The 24,824-nt window shown below is 45.9% G+C and overlaps 1 protein-coding gene across 5 annotated transcripts in view; it reads right to left on the bottom strand.

The window, feature by feature from the left end:
• Positions 1 to 24,824, bottom strand: part of CDHR2 (cadherin related family member 2) — a 231,215-nt gene that overhangs the window by 186,801 nt on the left and 19,590 nt on the right. The window contains exon 1 of one of the 5 annotated variants that reach the window (XM_056574714.1): positions 14,096 to 14,213. The exons of 3 other annotated variants lie outside the window; for them this stretch is intronic. The gene's annotated coding sequence lies outside the window, so the exon portion shown is untranslated. Of the gene's footprint in view, positions 1 to 5,641; positions 5,681 to 14,095; positions 14,214 to 24,824 lie in introns of those variants that run through there. One more of the 5 variants, XM_056574715.1, reaches the window with a different exon arrangement.

Here is a 24,824-nt window from a genome sequence, read left to right as displayed (position 1 = left end):
GGGTGGCTGATTGTTACAGCGGTTTTGACAAACGCAAAAAAAAAAAAAAAAACACGTGACCCCATTTCGGAAACTACACATCTCACGGAATTGTAATGAGGGGTGCAGTGAGAATTTACACCCCACTGGTGTCTGACAGATCTTTGGAACAGTGGGCTGTGTAAATTAAAAATTTTGTACAGCCTACTATTCCAAAGATCTGACAGACACCAGTGGGGGTAAATGCTCACTGTACCCCTTGTTACGTTCCTCTAGGAGTCTAGTTTCCAAAATGGTATGCCACATGGGTGTTATTTTGCTGTTCTGGCACCATAGGGGCTTCCTAAATGCGACATGCCCCCCAAGCAAAATTTGCTCTCAAAAAGCCAAATATGACTCCTTCTCTTCTGAGCATTGTAGTTCGCCCGTAGTGCGCTTCAGGTCAACTTATGGGGTACCTCCATACTCAGAAGAGATGGGGTTACAAATTTTGGGGGTATTTTCTGCTATTAACCCTTGCAAAAATGTGAAATTTGGGGGGGAAATACACATTTTAGTGAAATTATTATTTTTTTTTTTACGTATGCAAAAGTCGCGAAACCCCTGTGGGGTATTAAGGCTCACTTTATTCCTTGTTACGTTCCTCAAAGGGTCTAGTTTCCAAAATGGTATGGCATGTGGGTATTTTTTGCTGTCCTGGCACCATAGGGGCTTCCTAAATACAACATGCCCCCGAGCAAAATTTGCTCTCAAAAAGCCAAATATGGGGTACCTCCATACTCAGAAGAGATGGGGTTACAAATTTTGGGGGGGTATTTTCTGCTATTAACCCTTGCAAAAATGTGAAATTTGGGGGGGAAACATTTTATTGAAATTTTTTTTTTTTTTTTTTACAAATGCAAAAGTCGTGAAACACCTGTGGGGTATTAAGGCTCACTTTCTTCCTTGTTACGTTCCTCAAGCGGTCTAGTTTCCAAAATGGTATGCCATGTGGTTTTTTTTCCTGTTCTGTCACCATAGGGGCTTCCTAAATGCAACATGCCCCCCAAAAAACATTTTAGAAAAACTTACACTCCAAAATCCCCTTGTCACTCCTTCCCTTCTGAGCCCTCTACTGTGCCCGCCGAACACTTTACATAGACATATGAGGTATGTGCTTACTCAAGAGCAATTGGGCTACAAATAGATGTATACATTTTCTCCTTTTACCCCTTGTAAAAATTCAAAAATTGGGTCTACAAGAACATGCAAGCGTAAAAGATTGTGAATTTTCTCCTTCACTTTGCTGCTATTCCTGTGAAACACCTAAAGGGTTAAAATGCTGACTGAATGTCATTTTGAATACTTTGGGGGGTGCAGTTTTTATAATGGGGTCATTTGTGGGGTATTTCTAAGATGAAGACCCTTCAAATCCACTTCAAACCTGATCTGGTCCCTGAAAAATTGTGATTTTGGAAATTTTGTGAAAAATTGGAAAATTGCTGCTGAACTTTGAAGCCCTCTGGTGTCTTCCAAAAGTAAAAACATGTCAATTTTATGATGCAAACATAAAGTAGACATATTGTATATGTGAATAAAAAAAAATATTTGGAATATCCATTTTCCTTACAAGCAGAGAGCTTCAAAGTTAGAAAAATGCAAAATGTTCAAATTTTTCATCAAATTTTGGGATTTTTCACCAAGAAAGGATGCAAGTTACCAAAAAATTTTAACACTATGTTAAAGTAGAATATGTCACGAAAAAACAGTCTCGGAATCAGAATGATAACTAAAAGCATCCCAGAGTTATTAATGTTTAAAGTGACAGTGGTCAGATGTGCAAAAAATGGCCGGGTCCTAAGGTGTAAAATGGCTGGGTCCTTAAAAGGTTAAGGGGTTAAATGAAGTCTGTATTTATAAAGCCTTCTTATATTGAAATTATAATTTATATCCCAGGAAGTGATTGGAAATCTCACATATATATTTTACAACAACAATTGAATAGAAGTCCAATTGGACAACACACATAGAAAAAGAAAAAAAGACATTCCTTTACCTGAGACCGATTGATTGGGATAACCAGGTGTGAGATTCCTATATCCTCCCTTGGATAGCCAGGATCTAATACGCATGAGTAAGGGGGAGGTCCCCCGAAACGTTGCGTCATGACCCTGATGGCTCCCAGCTAGTGCGTTAAGACCTCTGCTAGACTGGATGTGTGCCGACATCCTACTGAATGAAGCTGATGTAACTACTGCTGAAAGACTCGAATAAATAAGAAGAAATAATGTGAACCATCTAAATGTGAGTGATGGAATTTATTTGAAAAATATATACAGCCCATGATTGCTTATAGATTATTTTTTTATTTGACTATGCTATAGGGGCTGTAAAGTTAGTGTAGTTCATAATATAGTGTCTGTACCAAGTTGCTGTGCAAGACATTACATCACTAGTCAGGTGTTCAAAGGGAGCCTATTTCTAAGTGTGGAGCTACCGCTGGGTGGGGGGTGGAGAAGGGTGGATCATTCTCCACAGGGCTGCAAGGAATTGTCCCAGGTGTGGTTCAATGGGTGGCGTGGCTGATGTGCGGAAGGAAGAAAAGTGACCTCACACTTACAAAAAAGGGATCCTAGGACTTGTAGTTGAAGGGAGGGGACTCCAACAGGAAATAGCCATTTCACAAAAAGAAATCAGCAGCATTATGGTTTACTTAAAACACAGCCATTTAACCCCCAAGACAAGCACGGATCCCTCCCAAGCATGTCCATTACTGTCTAGCAGGGGTATTTCCTTACTCAAGAGAAATTGGGTTACAAATTTTGGGGGACATTTTCATCTATTACCCCTTGTTAAAATTAAAATATTGGGGTAACATCAGCATTTTAGTGAAAAAAATAAAATTTTTCATTTTCACATCCAGCTTTATAAAAAAAATTGTCAAACACCTGAGGGGTGTTAAGGCTCACTGTACCCCTTGTTTCATTCCTGGAGGGGTGTAGTTTCCCAAATCGTGTGCCATGTGGGGTGTTTTTTGCTGTTCTGACACCATGGGGGCTTCCTAAATGAGACATGTCCCCCAAAAACCATTTCAGCAAAATTCGCTTTCCAAAAGCCCATTGTCGCTCCTTCCCTTCTGAGCCCTCTAGTGCACCCACAAAGCACTTTACATCCACATATGAGGTATTTCCTTACTCGAGAGAAATTGTGTTACAAATTTTTTTGGGGGGGGTTCTCCTTTTACCCCTTGTAAAAATTCAAAATATGGGTCTACAAGAACGTGTTAGTGTAAAAAATGAAGATTTAGAATTTTCGCCGCCACTTTGCTGCTATTCCTATGAAACACCTAAAGGGTTAACAAACTTTCTGAATGTCATTTTGAATACATTGAGTGGTGCAATTTTCCTAATGGGGTCCATTATGAGGTATTTCTAACATGTAGACTTCTCTAATTCACTTCAAAGCTGAACTGGTCCCTGAAAAAATAAGATTTGGAAATTAACGTGAAAAATTGGAAAACTACTGCTATGTCTTCAAAAAGTAAAAACATGTCAACTTTATGAGGCCAACATAAAGTAGACATATTGTATATGTGAATCAATATATAATTTATTTGGTATGTCCACTTTCCTTACAAGCAGAGAGTTTAAAAGTTAGAAAAATGCGAAATTTTCATGAAATTTTTGAATTTTTCACCAAGAAATGATGCAAGTTTTGACGAAAACTTTCCACTAACATAAAGTAGAATATGTCACGAAAAAACAAACAATCTCGGAATCAAATTCATAAGTAAAAGCATCCCAGAGTGATTAATGCTTAAAGTGACAGTGGTCAGATTAGCAAAAAATGCTTTGATCCTTAAGGTCATAATGTGCTTTGTCCCCAAGAGGATATAGGTAAAATGAGGATATAGGTAAAATTAATACCTTTCATTAGCTTACAAATTAAAGGGGTACTCTGCCCCTTGACATCTTATCCCCTATCCAAAGGATAGGGGATAAGATGTCTGATCACTGGGGTCCCACCGCTGGGGACCCTGCAATCTCAGCTGAGGCACCCCAGAAATCCGGTGCACGGAGCGAACTTTGCCCCCCATCGCCAGTCATCTGGCACGGAGTGGAGGCTCGTGATGTCACAGTCATGCCCCTCACATAGGCTTGCATTAAGAGGGCATGGCCGTAATGTCACCAGCCTCCGGTGCTGAGCCCGATGCTCTAAACATATGCCGGGTGCAGCACAGAGATCGCGGGGGTCCCCAAGCAACCAGGAATAGGAGACCTGAGAGGTGAGGATTCCTGGACGGATCCCAAAGGAGAAACTGGGATGTTGGGAGAATCCATGAGTAGTTATGGTCATCCCTAGCATTTGTGGAAACCATGTTTAAGTCTACCATCATGGAGTTATTAGTATCATAGTTGGATTCTGAGGGTCTGCTTGCATTAAAACTGTGGGAATCAGAACAAACAGGGGGAAAAAATAGACAGAGTTTCTGGCAGCCATGAGTGAAAGAAAGCATCCCCGCCTATGGCATCTGGGTCGGGACACCAACTGAAATAATGAGGTAGTTGCCGGTTTAAGCATGAGGCAAACAGATCTAGATGGAGGGGCCCCCAAAGTGAGTGGATTTGCTTAAAAAGAGTGGAATCCAGCCCCCATTTACTTAAGCAAGAATTCCAATCAGCTAATGAAAGGCCTAGAAGGTATTCCGCCTTCGCAAAAAAACTTGAGAGCAAATGAATCTGCTAACAGCTCTAAGCAATTGATCAAAAAAAATTGTACAGATTCGTCCGTAGACCATTTCCTTCATGTGGAAAAGTTTCCGCAACGAGTGCCCAATTCAAGGCGACTCGCATGGGATTCTATGGCAAGACTAAGCAGAGAACCAAAAAATGTTTTTTTCGTTCTTCTTTGTTGTCTTTGTAAGGGTTATCTCATCTGAGTATCCCAAACCTTCTATCAAATGTTGGGCTTTGAGACGTTGAAGGACCCTGTAATGAAGGGCAGCATGAACGATTACTTGGATTTAGGCAAATAGACCTACAATGCGAGTAATGAGTCTTAAAGAGAGATTTCCTTCCCGAATTGTTTTCAGTCTCCTGGTAGGGAGGCTCAGGAGGGCAGATTAAGTGTTGACAATGAAACCTGGAAATTCCATTTTCCTTGAAGGTGTTTTTACAGATTTATCATAACCTGTGCAAAGTGGGAGAACTTGCACAATTGGTGGCTGACTAAATACTTTTTTGCCCCACTGACCCCAGACTATTTACATCCAGGGTTACCAGGAGGGTGAATGTTGGGACATGTTTGATGTTTATTAGAATCAAGAAGATGCTTGTGTTAAGTAGGAATAACTTGGTGTCTCGTACAAAGGGTGTCAGTATTTTTTCCGGGCAAATCGAGAGAGAGGAGGATACAGAATCAGTAGAGGCCACAAAAGGTCTACCGGGGGGTTTGGTTAGGTTCTTGTGAAATTTGGGTAATGTGTATAACACCGGTGTGATGGGATTTTGATTAATCAAGAATTCCCTCATTTTAGCATCTATGATACCCTCAGACCAGAACCAAATGTAACGCCTGTGCTCCGGCTGGACACGCCGGCCGTGAGCACTCTTTGCTCATGTCCCCGCTGTTAAGTTATGCGCTCCGGCCACACACGCTGGCCGTGAGCGCATGGTTCCCTTACCTTCTGCTGCCGACGGGGCTGGAACTCGCAATGCGGGACGCGCCCGCATGCGCACCCCAGTCCGTCACTCTACGGGTGTTTCTCCTGCCTCTGCCTCTCTGCTCCGGCGCGCGTGTCCTGTCCCCAAATTTCCTCAGCAGATTACATTGACCTCAATGGGGTCTGCTACAGATGTTACTCACAGATGTTAATCATTACAGGATAAGTAAAGTAATGTATGCACACAGTGACCCCACCAGCAGAATATAGACCCCACCAGAGTATAGCTCTGGAGTATAATACAGGATATAACTCATCTTCCTGTTTGGGCTTCCTGTGAGCGTTTGGTGTGCTCGACCTTGAGAGTGATCCACCTCTCTCCCAGGAGCGACCTTCCTTTCCCCAGAAGGAGGGTTCGTTTCCTGGTATGAGCGAGGAGCGGAGAACCCCAACACCTGCCCCCCGAAGTAGGTCCGCGGGGGGCAGGGGGAGCCAGCGACCAGTTGCAGAGGGACCAGCATCAGGAACTGCACCAGATGTCTCTGGGTTAAGGCGCTCTGCCAGGAGATGCAGCGATGTATCTCCAGCACCTCCTGAGCCCATGGAGACGAAGAGTAGCCGCAAGGCTGCTCCAACAAAAGGTACTACAGGTACTATGGACTGTGATACTCCTCCTGGAGCAAAGCCAAATGCCCATGGAGGTGTGGAGGAGGATTGGGCAATGCCCAGGGCCCAGGAGCCTGGAACCACCTATGGATCCCGTGTTGCAGAGATACTTCAGGGATATAAAGAAGCAAGGAGCAGCTTGTATAGGCTCCAGGAGGAGGTACAGGAGGCAAAAGCTTTAATGGAAACTGCGTCAAAACGCCAGAAGGCTGAGCTGTCAGCAAGGATTAAACAGCTTAAAACCAGCATCAGCAATCTAAAGAAAAGGAAAACTTTTATTTTGGAGAACAGCGGGCCATTTAAAGAAAAGCTTCAGAATGAAGATCGCTTTGCAGAAAAGGAGAGGGAGAAGCAAAGAAAGCTGAGGGGGCTTCAGCCACGGGTGGAGGAGGAAGGAGACGTTGCGGAGGCCGATAATGTTGAGCCAAATCCACCCGGGGGTCTGCAACATCTCACCCCATACAGTGGGCTCCCTGCAGGGCAAGTGGCAATGTCATCTGGCTGCGGCCCTGGCGGTTCGGGGGATGAAAGTAGCACCAGTCACCAGGGAGGGGCGCTGATGGCCCAGATCCAGCTCCTGGAGTCCCCAGGTCGCCTCCAGGATTTCACATTTGAACATGAGTTACCAGAGGAGGCACCTGGGGGAAGGAAAAAGAAGAAGTCAAAGAAGACCAAGCTCCAGGAGCAGGTAACATTTGTATATACCCCCCTCCCTGAACCCCCCGGACTGGCCGCAGAGTCAGCTCACTGTGTGAACCCCATTTCTCAGCCCAGCCTGAGTTCTGCTGTGGACTCAGTGCAGGAGAGTGGGGAGAGTATGGAGTCTAGTGTGGCGGTGAGCTCCATAGCTGTTTGCAGTAACAGTGGTGGAGCAGACAGTGTATCGGCTGTGAGGTCGGACAGTGATATTTGCCCAGCGATGGGCAGTAAAGGCTCTGGCACATTGGGTTGCTCCCTAACGGGAGGGGGGGGCGATTTTGTGCCAGAGTCGGCTGCGGGAGCTCCGGTGGCTCTGAGCGTTGGCACTGCTGTTCCTTTGGAGCAGCGGTGTCGTCGTGGAGGAGCTGCCGGGGCTAAGATGTCTTCGCCTCCCAGAAAGACTGGACTTAAACCCCTATTTTGTATTGGCGCCGCTGATCCAGATCAGCGGCGCCCAGGAGCAGGAAACTCCAGTACTGATGAGGCGGAGGGTACCAATAAAAACAGGGCTGGGGCCGCTAATAAGCAGGCTAGGCAGGCTTCCCGGTCCTTGTATAAGGGACCGGTGACCTGTCCTGTGGTGGTGGCTCCAGCTCTGGTACCCAGTGATGCTGATGGTACAAAATCTGCACCAGAACGCACCGGTCCAGCCAGTATGAGTGAGAAAGTTAATGTAATAGTGAATGAAGGAGTGAATGTATCTGTTAATAATCTGTCTGGGGCTTTGAATGGTGGTTTAGGCTGTAGCACGGGTGGAGGTATGGGGGGCACATTAGCTAAAACATGTGACAATGGTTTGGGTATGGATTATGTGGAGGAGGGTGGTGAAGGGGCGCAGATTAGTGGTAGGGATGTAGGGCCTGGTCCAGTTGCACCCCCAGCGGTGGCAGCACCGGTACGCAGCTACGCAAATGTCACCGCTGGGGGGAGGGGGGCACCTTCCTCGTCCTCTGGCTCTGGGGAGAGCAGTTTGCAGCAGCGTCTCCTGGGGGCCTTAAGGAGAGGGGAGAGATCGATCAATGTAGAGGGTAGGGAGGTTGATCTATCCTTCTGGATAGAGAGACATGGTCTTTCAGCCTTCCGAGAGGAAAGAGGGGGGGATAATGTGTGGTCCCTCCCTACAGCCGGGCCAGGTGGTCTCCGTAGGAATGTGGTCCGGCTGAGGTGGAGAGGCAGTGATACATGTCCTCCAAGATCTAAAGTTGTTGAGCTTCTGCTGAAGTTGGGCTTTAAGGCAGCTGACATCTACGCCTTAATACATCCTTTTGGTACCCCTGAGTTTGATATCAGCTTTGTTCGGCCGGAGGGGCTTGAGCTCTTCTGGTCGAATTATGAGTTGGTAAAGAACGAACCCGGCTGGCGAGACTTTGCCATTCAGGCGGTGTCTCGCCAAAATAATGTCAAGAAAGTGACCGTTTTAACCCGTAACGAATCACTCTCTTGTATTGACATCATGACGTGGCTAGGTCGGTATGGAGAGGTGGTGGAGGTCCCAAAAAAGAACAGGGATGAATATGGCATCTGGTCAGGGGCCTGGACGTTTATGGTGAAACTGAGGCGTTCAGGAAACACAGTTACCCATATACCATCTGCGACCTTCCTCGGAAGAGATCGTATCCAGATCTTCTACCAGGGTCAGCCGAAGCTCTGTCACAGATGTGGTGACCCCACACATTTTAGTGCCAATTGCACTGTGCAGAAGTGCACTCTGTGTGGGGAAATGGGTCATCTCGCTGCATCTTGTGCGGAGATTAGGTGTCACCTGTGTGGTGACTTAGGTCACCCATTCAGTCGCTGCCCTCGTTCCTTTGTCAACGCGGTTGTTGCCCCGGTGGGAGTAAGCCTTGAGGTGGATTCTGCTGGGGCGATGGCCGCCGGGGATGAAGGGGTGCAGGGGCCAGGGAAGAAAAGTAAGCAGAAGACGCCTGCCCAACTGAGGCGTCTCAAGAAGCGCCAAAGGGATAGGGAGATTCAGGACTCACAGGAGCATCAACCAACTGGGGTGACTCCTGATCCTGTCCCTGCGGCCAGTCTTACTGCTGAGGCCCTGGGGGATAGTGAACTGGATGAGGAGATTGGGAGGATCCACAAAGAGGGGGATGCTGTCTCCTCACTGTCCTCCCATGGTGAGAGCGCGGATGAGGACAGTGGGGGATGGGCAGAAACAAAGCGGGGTACTCGGAGGAATAAAAAAAGAGGAGATGTAATATCTTCTCCCACCCGCCAGATGCCAAAGGAAGGTACAACTGATCTCCCTCTGATTGGTCTCTCCAACCGGTTCCGAGCCCTCCGCGACATTTCCTCTTCGGAGGGGGAGGAGGCGGTGGGTGAGGTTCCGGATGTTGCGGGGGGGCTCACAGGAGACGCTGAGTCCTCTCTCCCTGGGGAATCTATGTCTTCAGGGGGGGAGACTGGCCCAGAGTCAGGGGACGAGGAAAAAGTATATAATGGGAAAATGGACACATCCATCTCACTAAAAAGGGGTAAACCATCATCTGATGAGGAGGGTGGTGGGGTGGATGGGAAGGATGGTGGGAAAAAGAAAGCTGTCTAACTCAATCACCCTCGATGGCGGCACCCTCTCCGTTGACTCTGGCATCCATTAATGTTGCCAGCATTAAGTCAGATACAGCTCGATTTGCGGCCTATGATTTTTTTGCCCATATTAATGCTGATATTTTATTTTTGCAGGAGACCAGGCTAACAGATATGTCATCTATCTACAAGGCTAAAAGAGAGTGGAGGAATGGGCCCTCCTACTGGTCTCTTGGGGCCGAGCCGTATAGCGGAGTGGCGGTCCTTTTTACCGCAGCGGTAGAATGCCGACGGGTTATCGAGTTAGAAATGGGGAGGTGCCTGATCTTAGATGTCCTCATGAAGGGACAAGAACTTCGCCTTATTAACATCTACGGCCCACAGTCTAAGTGGGACCGGAAGTGTCTCTTTATGAGGATCAAGCCCTATCTTTTTACAAGTCGGCAGGTGGTCTTTGGAGGGGACTTCAATGCTGTCACGAGGCCCCAAGACAGGGGAGGTTCCAGAGACAAGCTGACTTATGATAGCGTCGCCCTTAATAGCATAGCAAGTGAGGCTCGCCTGGTGGATGTCCACATCCGGTACACCCCAGGCCACGCGGGATTCACCTATCATAGGGGTAGTTGTAGGTCTAGGATAGACAGGTTTTATTTGAAGGAGGAAGCCGTCTCTTCAGCAGTGTCTGTTGTTGAGGTGGAGTTCTCCGATCACTGTTTAATTTTGTTTTCTCTGAATGTCACAGAGACCCCCCGGATGGGCAGAGGCTATTGGAAGCTGAATTCGTCTCTCTTGGAAGAAGCGGAGATAAGACAGTCCTTTGAGGATTTTCTTCAGAGCCAGATACCATTGCTGGGCCTTTGTAGCAGTAAGTCAGAGTGGTGGGAGATCTTCAAGAAAAGGGTTGCAACATTCTTCCGCCAGCTCTCGGGCCTCAGAAGCCTAAACAGGTACCGTTTGTACCAGGGCCTGAGGAAGAAACTTGAGAACCTTGTCTCGACTGGAGGTAGTCGTGATGATATCTCCAGAGTGAAGTCCTTGCTGATGAAGTGCCAGTACGACAGACACGCATCTTTGGTTTTTGAGAGGGATTACGGGAAGTACCGCTCGCCCGACCCTTACAGAAACTGCAAGATGTCAGTGAATAGTAAAATAGTCTCAGGACTGATTGATAGTACGGGATCCTTGAAAAGGTCCAGATCAGGGATCCTGGAGGTCGTCAGATCCTTCTTCTCGCACCTCTTGGGAAGGAAGGATCTAGATCGAGATAAGGTATCAGCTTTCTTGGCTGAAACCATCCCTGAACCAGGAGTAGACCCCTCTCTTGACGTTTTGACAGAGATGATCCGGGAAGAGGAAGTCAGGATGGCTATTGATGGGCTTGCCCTCAAGAAGTCACCCGGTCCGGATGGCTTAACATCTGAGTTCTACAAGACCTTTAAGGACACTTTGATTCCCCTCTTGACTGCGGTTTTTAATGAGTGTCTATCCTCGGGCACTCTGCCAAAGACAATGAGGAGGTCAGCGCTGATCATCTTGTCAAAGGGTAAAGACCCGTCCCACATTGAGAATTGGCGTCCCATAGCTCTTCTCAATGCGGACAGAAAGATTCTGGCAAAAGTGCTGTTTAACCGGCTGGTGGAGTTTGCACCCCGGCTCCTTTCGGGGGCTCAGCATTGCTCTGTTCCGGGCCGCAGTACATTTAGTGCTGTGCTCAGTGTCCGGGAGGCTGTGGAGCAGGGTAGGGCTGGCCACTGGAAGGGGTACTTGCTGTCCTTGGATCAGGCAAAAGCGTTTGATCGGGTTAACCATGAGTACCTCTGGTCTGTTCTTCTGAGATATGGCCTGCCGGGGGGGTTTGTTGATTGGCTTAAGACCTTGTATGCAGGGGCAGAGAGTTTCCCGCTTGTGAATGGTTGGATTGGTCGCTCCTTTGAGGTTGGATCTGGTGTCCGTCAGGGTTGTCCTTTAAGCCCTTTGCTGTACGTGTTTGCAATTGATCCTTTCCTTAGGAGGATTGATTGTGGACCGTTGGCGGGGGTGAGAATGGACCTGGCGGTGCCGGATTTGGCTCTGAGGGCGGTAGCGTATGCTGATGATGTCACCGTGTTTGTCTCCTCACAAGAGGAAGGTCAATGGGTGATGTCAGAGGTGGACCGCTACTCGGAGGCATCCGGGTCCAAGATCAACCGGGATAAGTGCGAGAGTCTCTGGCTGGGAGGGGGAGATCCTGGTTTTGATCTCCCGGACGCCCTTCCAGAGCCCCAGGAATCTGCAAAAGTTCTCGGCATCGAATTTGGCCAAGGGGATTACCCCAAACAAAACTGGGACAGCAGGCTTAAGATCGCCGCTCAGAAGGTGGATCAGTGGAAGGGTTGGTCTTTGACCCTCCGGGAAAGGGTTAACCTGATCAAAACATTCCTGCTCCCTTTACTGATATACTTGGGCAGTGTATGCATGTTGCCAGAACCTCTTTGGACCCGGGTCTACAGTGTGTTCTTCCAGATGTTATGGGGGAACAGACTGAACCTAGTGAAGAGGGAGGTTACTTACCGTACGAGGAGACTAGGGGGGTTGTGTATGGTCAACCCTGTGGTGTTCCTAGTGAATACCTTTCTTAAGACCAATATAGCAAACCTCTGGTCAGAGAGGGCTCCTCCGTGGGTATCCTCCTGTAGGGGATGGTTTTGGCCTTTCTTCCAGGAATGGGAGACAGGAGGGCAAGTGAAGGATCTTCGCACACCACACGGGCATCTCCCGGCTTACGCTACCCCGGTTCTGAAGGTTATTCGTCGGTGGGGTCTGGGGATGGGGGAGATTAGGACTCTGTCGAGGAAATTCCTTGACAAGAGGGTCCTGTCTTCTCATTTCCAGAGGCCATTGGCGCTCAAGGACTGCCCAAGTCGGGATCTGGAGGTGGGTTTAGAGCTTTTGAATTCTATCAGGATCCCCTTGAAGTTTTGGGACTTGACTTGGCGCTGTTTCCATGGGAAACTGTGTGTGAGGGACAATCTGAAGTGCAGGAGCTCTGATGACCGGGGATGTCCCCGCGAAGAGTGTGGAGGCATGCTGGAAAGCATGGAGCATTTTCTGCTTCATTGTCCCTTTAACACAGAGGTTTACACCAGGGTGGGCGCTTCCATTGGTTGGCCTCGGCTGGCCAGTCTCTCCTATGCGGAATGGGCCTATGGGGCATTCAGAAACCTTGGAGGCTGGGACCGGTGCACTTTATTCCTAGTCAGCTCAGTGGTTAGGTACTACACGTGGAACGCACAGTGTTTAGTGTCGACGCAGCGTAAAATCCTCCCTGTGGATGTGGTGGCTAGGAACATTCTCGGTGACCTGGTGAAGGTGCGTTCTCTGGAGTACGAGAGGCTGGGTGCTGGCAGGGCCTCTCGTCTATGGAGGGGCTCTGCCTTTAAAGTGCCTTAGCCTGTTGTCTCCCCCTGGTGGTGGGCTGATGCTGGCACATTAGTCTTTTTGTTTTGAGCAGTTGGTTTATAGTAATATAGGGCTTGCAGGCGCTGAACTTGAGCTTTAGGGGTTTGTTGTTTGGCTTATAGTGTTATATGTATTTGTTATTGTATTTATTGTTGTAGTCTATTTGTATACTTATGTATTGTATATATTGTTAGTCTGTGTATATTTTATGTAATGTATATATTGTATATATTGTGTGATGCCACCTGGGGTTTGGGTTTAGTTTAGGTTGGGTGGTGGGTTAAAAAGGGGGGAGGGGGTTTGTATGGGACTTTTATATATACAGAAAATCCTGGACTGGTTCATGGACGTCTGGTAACATGTACTGGGGGCATGGGATGCGGGACCAGCTCAGGGCCAAAAAAAAAAAAAAAAAAGTGGTGTTATTTTGTTTGTGTTGGTTTTTATTATTTTGTATATATTATTGTTGTTGTTGTTATACTTTTTGGTATATTACTGGTATTGGGTTTTTGGTATTGCAACTGGGCCAGGAAATTCACATTTAGTATTAGTGTATATTAGTGTATATAGTTTATTAGTATGGTATGGGTATAATGGGTATTATAGGAATATGTCTTTTGTAAATATTGTATATATTTGTTTGTGTGCAGGAATGAGTGTGGGGTGGACCGGTGTTGTATTTTATGCTATGGTGTTTGGTTTTATGATTCGCTATATTGATATGTTCTGTCGGATATGGTATGTTTATGTTTTGTAATTTTTTTATTGTTATGTTTGAAATTTTAATAAAAGATCTACAGGATATAACTCAGAATCAGTACAGGATAAGTAATGTATGTACACAGTGGGGAAGATTTATCAAAACCTGTGTCCAGGAAGAGTGGAGCAGTTGCCCATAGCAACCAATTAGATTGCTTCTTTTATTTTTACAGAGGCCTATGAAAATTGAAAGTAGCAATCTGGTTGCTATGGGCAACTGCACCACTCTTCCTCTGCACAGGTTTTGATAAATCTCCCCCAGTGACCCCACAGTAGATTAGTGAGCACAGCTCTGGAGTATAATACAGTATATAACTCAGGATCAGTACAGGATAAGTAATGTATGTACACATTATACTGAACTGTAGTATGACCTACATTTATATAACCTCATATCCTTGGTGCCAGGGAGAGGTTAACTGAGGAGAAGGGTTAATGGTGATAGATGTTTCTTTATGGGTAGAGTCTAAAGAAACATATCCCTGCGCATCCGCCGTGTGGCTCCAGCTGTGCTTGTCTGCTCGTATCAACAATCTGTCACTACAAGCAGGCACACAGCGATCATGCGCAGTGTACTTGCAGACATCGCGGCCTCTCCCCCTGCTCCCTGAGCTAGGCTGAGAGCAGCTGCAATGTGAGAGAGTACACTGCGCATGTATACAAAAAAGAAGGTTGCAGCAGCACTCTTGGTCAAAAAATTGAGGCTCTTAGAGCACTTTTTGATCAAAATGTGTCCCCCATCCACCACGCGAAGGTGGCCTCTTGTCGGATGGGACCCTAACATGCTTAATCCACTCACCTCTGCTGGGCATATAGCCTCTGACTTGCAGGATCCACTATCAATTTAAAAACCTCCTGTGAAACAGTGAGGGGTGCACGGCGAGAGGGGGTGCCACTTTTGGCACAAAAATTTGGTGCAAAATTTGGCACATAAGTTTGGCGCACACACCTTTCCTTGGAGGCAGTATGTGTGTTTTCAGTCGGGTTTTTGCAGTGGTCAGGAATTTATGAAAATTTTGCGCAAACCCTTTAAAAAGGTGCAAATCACCTCCATAAAAAAGTGGCATACAAAACACAAATTTTTTTTTAATTACACAGTAATATAAGCAGACCATTTTTTTTAATTACACAGTAATATAAGCAGACCATTTTTTTTAATTACACAGTAATATAAGCAGACCACATTTATTTTTTTTCTAATTTGAAAACATTTTTCATTATGGTTAGGATGGACATGTTTAAAAGTCTGGATATTTGGTACAATTAAGTTTAACACACAATGAATCACCTGTGAAAGAGCTTCCTTTAACACTCACCTATAAAGTGGGTAAATTCACACATCATTTTTGAAATTGCACCAAATTTATAGCCCAAATTGTGCCTTTTTGTAAATTTGGTGCAGCGAGTTAAAAAAGACACTTATGAAAAGGAGTAAAAAACACACCACAGCCATTATTCGTTAATACCCCCTGTGTGTCTGCTAGTAGCGGCGGATTGCCCCTATGAGCAGGCACAGCTGGAGGAACACTGTAGGGTCCGTCATTGTCAAATTTGCAGCGTAAAAAGTATCCTGTGTTAAGTATAGACAGTGTGAGAGTGCATTCACACCAGGATTCTTTAATACGGTGACTGAAAACCCCTGCTCCCCAAACCCAGCGGGACCCGGAGTGCATCGCATTCATTTGAATGAGCCGACCGGAGTCATATAGTGATAAACTACGGTATATTAGTGGTATTCTACGGTTTTCAGTCCGGTCACAAAACCAGATACGGGGCAAAAATTTGCTGACCGGAGTCACTATCTGACTATTCAAATGAATGAGATGCGGGCCGGGTCCAGCTGGGTTTGGGTAGCCAGGGTTTTCACATCACCCAGCCGGATCCGGTCACTGTATTGAAAAATTGTGGTGTGGATGCACCCTCACAGGGAACTTACTGCTGCAGCCAGCATCTACACGTATCTCGATATCAGGGGCCTGGTGAGGTAACTTTCCCCTGTGACCTTTTAGACTTTGCAGTGACAGCTTCAGATTGTTCGGTATAATTGACTTGTAAACTGACGTGTAGATGTTCTTGTTGAGGACTTCTCAGTGGTTGTGTATGAGCAGACTGCACTGAGCAGCACACAGACATCCTGCTCCTCCATCAGATCTGACCTCTGTACTGAGGAGAGGGAGAAACTTCCATCGTCCTCATCTCTGAGTCTGTGGTACGCTCCTTCGCTTCCCTGTCACCTCCCCCGAACCACAATCTCCCCAGACACGCCTTCCGCTGTAATGCCTGTTCATGTGAGGTTTGGTCCTGGTATTCTGCCTGATCTTATATGAATAGGCTGCGGCATTACAATGGTCGCCATTACAGGTTTTTATACGTGCACCCCAGGTTAGAAACCCCTGCTGTTGAAGTATCTAGATTTCCCCACACAACCCATTCCCTCTAGAAGCACAGAGATTACCCCACCCTGATCCATCCCCTTAAAGGGGCACTCTGCTCCTGGACATCTTATCCCCTATCCAAAGATGTTCAGAACGCAGGGTGCCAGCCGGGAGATCGCGAGGGTCCCAGCGGTCGAACCCCCCAATCAGACATGTCCAGGGGTGGAGTATTCCTTTAAGAAGCCCCTAGATAACCCCTGACTCATCCTCATCTAGAAACCTCTATACAGTAAAGGGAAATATTTTTTATCCCGTTTTGTTGCACACTGACAAAGGAATTATCAGACTATAGTGATACAGTAGATTTAAACAGTGAGAGACAAAACAACAACGAAAAGCTCCAGAAAACCCTAATAAAGGAAAACTGTCACTTGTTTTCTCCTGCACTATCCACAGGTAGTGATGGATAGTGCGGGAGACGCTGATTAAAATGAGCCCTACTTGGCCAGATCTGCGCTGCCGTTCTCCCGCAATTGTAGTTTTACTACCTGTTGAAATCTTCCTGTAACTGGCACGGGCGGGGCTTCTGCAATGACATCAACGCCGCTTATGAATATTCATCCCCCCTCCCCCAGTTAGGAGCGGCAAAGAGAGGGAGAGCTGGAGGGAGGGGGGATGAATATTCATAAGCGGCGCTGTCGTCAGTGCAGAAGCCCCGCCCGTGCCAGTTTCAGGAATATTTCAACAGATAGTAAAACTACAATTGCGGGAGAACGGGGACGCAGCTCCGGACAAGGTAGGGCTCATTTTAATCAGCGTCTCCCGCACTATCCATCAGTACCTGTGGATAGTGCGGGAGAAAACAAGTGACAGTTTTCCTTTAAAATAAGTTATGAATTGATCTGCATTTTACTCAATGAAATAAATATTTAACTTGTAAAAAAAAAATGACTTGGTACTTGGTGGCAAAAGTTGTTCTCTCCTCTTTGCAGAAAAACACCCAAAAAACATAAAGGGGGAGATTTATCAAAACCTGTCCAGAGGAAAAGTTGCTGAGTTGCCCGTAGCAACCAATCAGATCGCTTCTTTCATTTTTCAGAGGCCATTTAAAAAATGAAAGAGGAGTTTTGATTGGTTGCTATAGGCAACTCAGCAACTTTTTCTTTGGACAGGTTTTGATAAATCTCCCACCAATGTTTCCACCTGAATGTTTGACAGTGGGGATTGTGTTATTGGGGTCATAGGCAGCAGTCTTCCTCCAAACATGGCAAGTTAAGTTGATGCCAAAGATCTTGATTTTTATTCTTATCTGACCACACACGTTTATTGGCAAACTTCAGATGGGCTTGTGCTTTATTAAACAGACGGTCCGTGTGGGCACTACAGAATTTAAGTATTTTATGGCGTAGTGTGTTACCAATTGTTTTCTTGTTCTCTGCTTCGAGATCATTGACAGGATCCTCCCGTGTAGTTCTGGGATAATACATCATGATCATCGATAATGTGTATAACACCAGTGTGATGGGATTTTGATTAATCAAGAATTCCCTCATTTTAGCATCTATGATACCCTCAGACCAGAACCAAATGTAACGCCTGTGCTCCGGCTGGACACGCCGGCCGTGAGCACTCTTTGCTCATGTCCCCGCTGTTAAGTTATGCGCTCCGGCCACACACGCTGGCCGTGAGCGCATGGTTCCCTTACCTTCTGCTGCCGACGGGGCTGGAACTCGCAATGCGGGACGCGCCCGCATGCGCACCCCAGTCCGTCACTCTACGGGTGTTTCTCCTGCCTCTGCCTCTCTGCTCCGGCGCGCGTGTCCTGTCCCCAAATTTCCTCAGCAGATTACATTGACCTCAATGGAGTCTGCTACAGATGTTACTCACAGATGTTAATCATTACAGGATAAGTAAAGTAATGTATGCACACAGTGACCCCACCAGCAGAATATAGACCCCACCAGAGTAAAGCTCTGGAGTATAATACAGGATATAACTCAGAATCAGTACAGGATAAGTAATGTATGTACACAGTGGGGAAGATTTATCAAAACCTGTGTCCAGGAAGAGTGGAGCAGTTGCCCATAGCAACCAATTAGATTGCTTCTTTTATTTTTACAGAGGCCTATGAAAATTGAAAGTAGCAATCTGGTTGCTATGGGCAACTGCACCACTCTTCCTCTGCACAGGTTTTGATAAATCTCCCCCAGTGACCCCACAGTAGATTAGTGAGCACAGCTCTGGAGTATAATACAGTATATAACTCAGGATAAGTAATGTATGTACACATTATACTGAACTGTAGTATGACCTACATTTATATAACCTCATATCCTTGGTGCCAGGGAGAGGTTAACTGAGGAGAAGGGTTAATGGTGATAGATGTTTCTTTATGGGTAGAGTCTAAAGAAACATATCCCTGCGCATCCGCCGTGTGGCTCCAGGGGGAGGGGGAGATTTAGGGGGGAGATTTATCAAAACCTGTCCAGAGGAAAAGTTGCTGAGTTGCCCGTAGCAACCAATCAGATCGCTTCTTTCATTTTTCAGAGGCCATTTAAAAAATGAAAGAGGAGTTTTGATTGGTTGCTATAGGCAACTCAGCAACTTTTTCTTTGGACAGGTTTTGATAAATCTCCCACCAATGTTTCCACCTGAATGTTTGACAGTGGGGATTGTGTTATTGGGGTCATAGGCAGCAGTCTTCCTCCAAACATGGCAAGTTAAGTTGATGCCAAAGATCTTGATTTTTATTCTTATCTGACCACACACGTTTATTGGCAAACTTCAGATGGGCTTGTGCTTTATTAAACAGACGGTCCGTGTGGGCACTACAGAATTTAAGTATTTTATGGCGTAGTGTGTTACCAATTGTTTTCTTGTTCTCTGCTTCGAGATCATTGACAGGATCCTCCCGTGTAGTTCTGGGATAATACATCATGATCATCGAAACTCCACTATGGGAGATCTTGCATGGAGCCCCCGACCATACGAGATTGACAGTTATCTTCAATCTCGTATGTTTATTCCATTTGCAAATAACAATACCAACTGTTGTAAACTTCTCACCAAGAAGTGGTCTGCTAGCCCATTCCAGCCTTGTGTATGTCAATCTTGTACTTCACATCTCTAGAATCTCCTAGATTACCTCACCTTGACCCATCCCCTCTAAAAGTATCTATATTACCCCACTCTGAACCAACCCACTTTAGAAGCACCTAGTTTACCCCAACCATGACCCACCCTCTTCCTTCTTGACCCTTATTCTCTAGAAGCACGTAGATAACTCACTAGACCCCTACCTCTAGAAGCAGTAGATGAGGTAGACGACTGCTATCACTCCACAACCCCTGACCCAACCCCCTTAAAAAGCACTAGTTTACCCCAACCAGGACCCACTCTCTACTTCCTTCTTCACCCCCTAGAAGCATTAAGATCACCCCCTGAGCAAGCTCTATACCCCTGCAGTGGGTGACTTGCCTGACTCCATTCTGCTATAAATCTGCTGATGGCGTCCCCAAGGGTCTGAGTTCTCAGGGAAATTTCTGGTCTGCCCCATCTTTCTCTTTCATGCCTGAAAGCACCCTTCAACCCCAGGACAAGGAAGCTCAGAAAAGGAAAAAACCATGAAAGAAACAACTAGCACTTATATACAGCTACATGGATAATGTTTCTAATTTATTAAAGCTTAAGACCATAATCAAGTCATTTACAGCATCTGTATTAATATATATATATATATATATGTATATATATATATATATATATATATATATATATATATATATATATAATCAATGGTGGTAACACTGCACCAGAAAGGTGAAGCAAACTATAAGATCTCTTATCGCAATGTGAAACGTTTACTATGTATCCCACTCATGAAGGCATTACACAGCACATTTTTATCATCCATATGATCCATTATCATCACTACTGCAATAACGTACCTAAACAAGATAGGGGTCTCATTGTTCCTTACATAAAAAATTAAGGGCCATAAGTTCTAAATATACAGTCATGGTCGTAAATATTGGCCTAAATTGGACATAAAGTCACACCAAACTCCAAAAATTGGCTGGACAAAATTATTGGCACCCTTAACTTAATATTTGCTTGCACACCTTATGGAAAAAATAACTGAAATCAATCGCTTCTTATAACCATCAATAAGCTTCTTACACCTCTCAGCCGGAATGTTGGACCACTCTTCCTTTGCAAACTGCTCCAGGTCTCTCTTATTGGAAGGGTGCCTTTTCCCAACAGCAATTTTAAGATCTCTCCACAGGTGTCCAATGGGATTTAGATCTGGACTCATTGCTGGCCACTTAAGAACTCTCCAGCGCTTTGTTGCCATCCTATTCTGGGTGCCTTTTGATGTATATTTGGGGTCATTGTCCTGCTGAAAAACCCAAGATCTCGGATGCAAACCCAGCTTTCTGACAATGGGCTGTACAGTGCGACCCAAAATCCGTTGGTAATCCTCAGATTTCATGATGCCTTGCACACATTCAAGGCACCCAGTGCCAGAGGCAGCAAAACGACCCCAAAACATAATTGAACCTCCACCATATTTCACTCTAGGTACTGTGTTCTTTTCTTTGTATGCCGCATTTGTGTAATGCTTTACCAAAAAGCATTATCTTGGTCTCACCTGTCCACAAGATGTTTTCCCAGAAGGATTTTGGCTTACTCAAGTTCATTTTTGCAAAAGGTAGTCTTGCTTTTTTATGTCTCTGTGTCAACAGTCCTCCTGGGTCTCCTGCCATAGGGTTTCATTTCATTTTAATTTCGACAGAGAGTTCGCGCTAACACTGATGCTCCCTGAGCCTGCAGGACAGCTTGAATATCTTTGGAACTTGTTTGGGGCTGCTTATCCACTATCCAGATTATCCTGCATTGACACCTTTCATAAATTTTTCTCTTCCGTCCATGTCCAGGAAGATTAGCGATAGTGCGATAGGTTGCAAACTTCTCGATAATGTTGCGCACTGTGGACAAAGGCAAATCTAGATCTCTGGAGATGGACTTGTAACCTTGAGATTGTTGATATTTTTCTACGATTTTGGTTCTCAAGTCCTCAGACAGTTCTCTTCTACTCTTTCTGTTGTCCATGCTTAGTGTGGCACACACACAATGCAAAGACTAAGTGAACTTATCTCCTTTTTATCTGCTTTCAGGTGAGATTTTACTTGTGATTTGTTACTTGCCCCAGGTGAGCTTAACCTCTTAAGGACCCATGACGTACTGGTACGTCATGAGTCCGCTCCCGTTCTGTAACACAGGGCCATGGCGTGGCCCCACGTCATAGTGGGTCAGGCCCGGCACCTAGCAACGGCCGGGAACCTGTGGCTAATAGCGCACAGCACTGATCGCAATGCCGCGCACTATTAACCTTTAGATGCGGCATTCAAAGTTGATCGCCACATCTAAAGTGAAACTAAACTAATGCCGGTTAGCTCAGGGGGCTGTTCGGGATTGCCGCGGTGAGGGTCCCCTTAGCTGCCTCCTGGTGTCCGATCGCCGAATGACTGCTCAGTGCCTGAGATCCAGGCATGAGCAGTCAAGCGGCAGAATCATCGATCAATGGTTACCTATGAGAAACCATTGATCAATGTAAAAGATCAGTGTGTGCAGTGTTATAGCCCCTACGGGAGCTATAACATTGCAAGAAAAAAAAAGCTAATAAAGATCATTTAACCCCTTCCCTAATAAGTTTGAACCCCCCCCCCCCCTTTTCCCATTTAAAAAAAAAACAGAGTAAAAAAAGATAAAATTAAACATGTGGTATCGCCGCGTGCGGAAATGTCCGAATTATAAAAATCTATCATTAATTTAACCGCCTGGTCAATGGCGTACGTGCAAAAAAATTCCAAAATAGCACATTTTTGGTCACTAAGTCCAATCAATACAAAAATGGTACCGCTAGAAACTTCGGCTCAGGGCGCAAAAAATGAGCCATCATACCGCCCTGTACGCGAAAAAAAAAAAGTTATAGGGATCTGAAGATGAAAATTTTAAACGTATACATTTTCCTGCATGTAGTTATGATTTTGTTCAGAAGTATGACAAAATCAAACCTACATAAGTAGGGTATCATTTTAATTGTATGGACCTACAGAATAAAGATAAGGTGTCATTTTACCGAAAAATTTACTGTGTAGAAATGGAAGAAATGTCCAATTAGCTTTTTTCCTCCCTTTTTTTGGTTTAGTTCCAATACACACAAAGGGAATAAACATGTGTATAGCAAAACATGTGTCACTGCAATCCTTTTCTGTGAGAAATACTTCAGGGGTGCCAACATTTACGGCCATGACTGTATAGGCACTTTCCTATGATACTGCTATGTAGACACTGTTATGCCACCCAAGTGGGGGCACTAGGCTATGTGGCTATATCAGTTATACTATGGTACACTGCTCCTAGTATGTTACAATATAGAAAGAGTCAGCTCCTACAAGGAAGGAATTATTTTGCTCTATAGCCTAAGGGACTGGAGGGGGGGGCAATATGTAAAGTAGAAATGACTGGCTCTACAGGGATAGTAAGGCTGCACAGAAGCACATAAGATATTCCATGCAACCACCAATTCAACATGCAAGTGATGCTGTTAACACACAATTTTACCATTAGATGGCAGTGCAATCTCTAACAAGAACCTTAGGAGTATGCATTTATTCATTCTGCCTCTATTGTCAGTTCAGATATGATTTGAAGAAGGAATTATTTTGTTTGTGCAGGTTTCTAAGACTTCAGGTGTGGTTCTGTAATGCCCTCTAGTGGTTATTCATGTACATGTTTACAACGCTATTTTGAAATACCTACAATATTTCTTGAGTCCTCGGTAGACAAATTTTATAATTCCCTTAAAATACGCAAGTATAAACAATTTGTTCGTGATTTGGTGGAATTTAGGGAAAAGAGAGCATTTAACTTCCAGGAGAAAACCAAACCAGAGGGAGGGGGGACAGATTCTTTGGAATCTACTGATTCTGAGCGAAGAGGAGAGTCTTCGTATCGATCAGGTACAAGTTCTAATAGACGTAATAGAGGCAGGGGCAAAGGACGTGGTAAGGGAAGATGGACCCACCAAAAAGGAAAAAGGGGGGTAATCATGGAGTCCCCGATACTCCATCATCTTCTGGGTCCTCTGACTCAGTAGCGTCTTTTTTAACTGAGAACCCCTATGGTCTGCTGGACAGGGTAGATGTAGTGAAGACACCGAAAACCAAATCATAAATTTGTCATCTAGAAATCTTACACCCTCGGAGACTACAGTTCTCTCCAAGGGCCTAGGATTTGTACCTACTACCCAGTTTAAAGCGTTTGATTGGATTAAAGATGTAAACCTTTTCATTCGTAAGTTAAAATGGAGAAAATTTTTCAAACATAATGATAGAGAATGTTTAGAACTAGGGATCAATGAAGATGACCCACCCAATGTAAGAATACTCACTGAGTTACTGACGGAGGGGGAAGGGGTGACCGGCCAAGGTCCCTCTACTGACCTTAAAACTAAGAGCACACGGGCATCCCCCCTTATGGATACCCCACTTTTGGATGTTTTTTTTTTTAGATCTGGTAGCTTCAGAGGGTGAGGCATGTACTACTGGGGATTGTCCCTATTATTATAGCACTTTGTGAACTAATTGATATCTACTGTTTTTATGGGGATTTGTATACGTTATTCTGTAATATGGTAATTTTGTAATAAAAGGTATATATTTTAGCTATTGTAATTCTTGATTTGGTAAATATATCAGAGCTATTTGGCATATACTTCCTTGTCAATGCCAAGCGGTTTGCCATTTAGTACATATATCCAGCCTGGAATTTTTCTCCCCATGTACATAACCTTACATTTATCAGTGTTGAACTTCATCTGCAACGTCTCAGCTCAAGCCTCCAGCTGAGGCCACCTGGACCTGGTGATTTGTACCGTATTTATCGGCGTATAACACGCACTTTTTAGGCTAAAATTTTTAGCCTAAAGTCTATGTGTGTGTTATACGCCGATAAGCCGCTGCAGTTCAATGATTTAAAGCGGGCGCTTTAAATCAATGAACTGCAGCGGCTTTGCAGGTGCAGAGACAAGCAGCGCTGCCGGCTTCTCTGTCCCTGCCTGCCCTGGGGTCCCTGCTGCCGCCGCTTCTCTCCCCCTGGCTATCGACGCCGCTGCCCGTTCTCTCCCCATGACTATCGGTGCCGGCGCCCCATTGCTGGCGCCGATAGCCAGGGGGAGAGAAGCGGCGCCGGCAATGGGGCAGCGGCGCCGACAGACAGGGGGAGAGAAGGGGCAGCGGCACCCAATGCCGGCGCCGCTGCCCCGTTGCCTCCCCCCATCCCCGGTTGCATAATTACTTGTTGCCGGGGTCGGGTCCGCGCTGTTTCAGGCCTCCGGTGTGCGTCTCCTGCGTCGTTGCTATGCGCTGCACGGCCGGGCGCATGACGTCAGTGCGCCGCACAGTGCATAGCAACGACGCAGGGGACGCACACCGGAGGCCTGAAGCAGCGCGGACCCAACCCCGGCAACAGGTAATTATGCAACCGGGGATGGGGGGAGGCAACGGGGCAGCGGCGCCGGCAATGGGTGCCGCTGCCCCTTCTCTCCCCCTGGCTGTCGGCGCCGCTGCCCCATTGCCCGATAGTCAGGGGGAGAGAACGGACAGCGGTGCAGATAGCCAGCGGAAGAGAAGCGGCGGCAGCAGGGGTCTAGACCCCAGGAAAGGAAG

Source organism: Hyla sarda, chromosome 4 (genome assembly GCF_029499605.1).
Source record: "Hyla sarda isolate aHylSar1 chromosome 4, aHylSar1.hap1, whole genome shotgun sequence".
In the NCBI taxonomy this organism is placed as follows: domain Eukaryota; kingdom Metazoa; phylum Chordata; class Amphibia; order Anura; family Hylidae; genus Hyla; species Hyla sarda.
This window is presented reverse-complemented; position numbering and strand designations above follow the sequence as displayed.